This window comes from Copadichromis virginalis, linkage group LG3, assembly GCF_057382275.1.
Source record: "Copadichromis virginalis isolate Kocher_CV1m ecotype Utaka linkage group LG3, C_Virginalis_male_GT1.1, whole genome shotgun sequence".
Classification (NCBI taxonomy): domain Eukaryota; kingdom Metazoa; phylum Chordata; class Actinopteri; order Cichliformes; family Cichlidae; genus Copadichromis; species Copadichromis virginalis.
In genome coordinates, this window is record NC_140620.1 from 24,665,510 (window position 1) to 24,666,382 (window position 873).

Consider the following 873-nt stretch of genomic DNA (forward strand, 5'->3'; position numbering starts at 1 on the left):
ACCTGGGCCTTAGAAATCCGCAGAAAGCCAAGGCTTAGCCGCGGTTATTTTTTTTTCTCTGTCTTTCTGATTCCAGGAGGAGCAGATATGAGGCGAGGTCGGACTGAACGGAGTGGATTTGAAGGGAGACATCAGGATGGGTGCTGGGAGAAAATGACCATAATAATCTTTTGTTATTGTCACAGTATATAAGCTGTACAGTCCAATGAGGGTCATCTTTTTTGTGAAGCAGTTCACTGCTTCACACAAAAGTACAGTGCTGTAACTTGTAATTTCAACTGCCAAAGCAGATTAAATATTTAATATATTTCTCCCAAATTCCTTCTGAAAAATGTGCGCATGACAGAATGCAGGAGTGAGCCTTTGTGCATCATTTGAGTAAATTACCTCAGATAATCACAAACGCTAACAGAACCATCCCGTTGTTATGTTTAATAGTCTGAGACTGCCATTGCACAGTGAGTCCTTCTCCTGCAGGCACGTGCAGAGGGGGGGGCTAGAGGGGCTTGAGCACCCGCCCCTTTCCTGATGGGTGCCCAAAGTGCCCTTTTGTTGAGGCAACTTTTAAAAAAAATTCTTTATTTATTTTTTTATGTGTGTGTGCGTGCGGAGTCCCGTCTGTGCCCCTCAACAATAATATTTAACTATTAATCACAGTTTCGCTAAATAAAAGGATCTGGCTTGCATCAGTCACATGATCACATTTAACCAATGATTGCCCTTGACAGCAGAACGCGCTGGTTACGAGCCGGGAACGAGCTCACAAAGAGCACGCGCATTTTTAGCGGTCCGGAGCTGTAGAAGAAACACAAGTTAACTCAGAGACACAGACTGATGCAACAAAACCAGTAAGTAGGTGTACAGCGTACACTG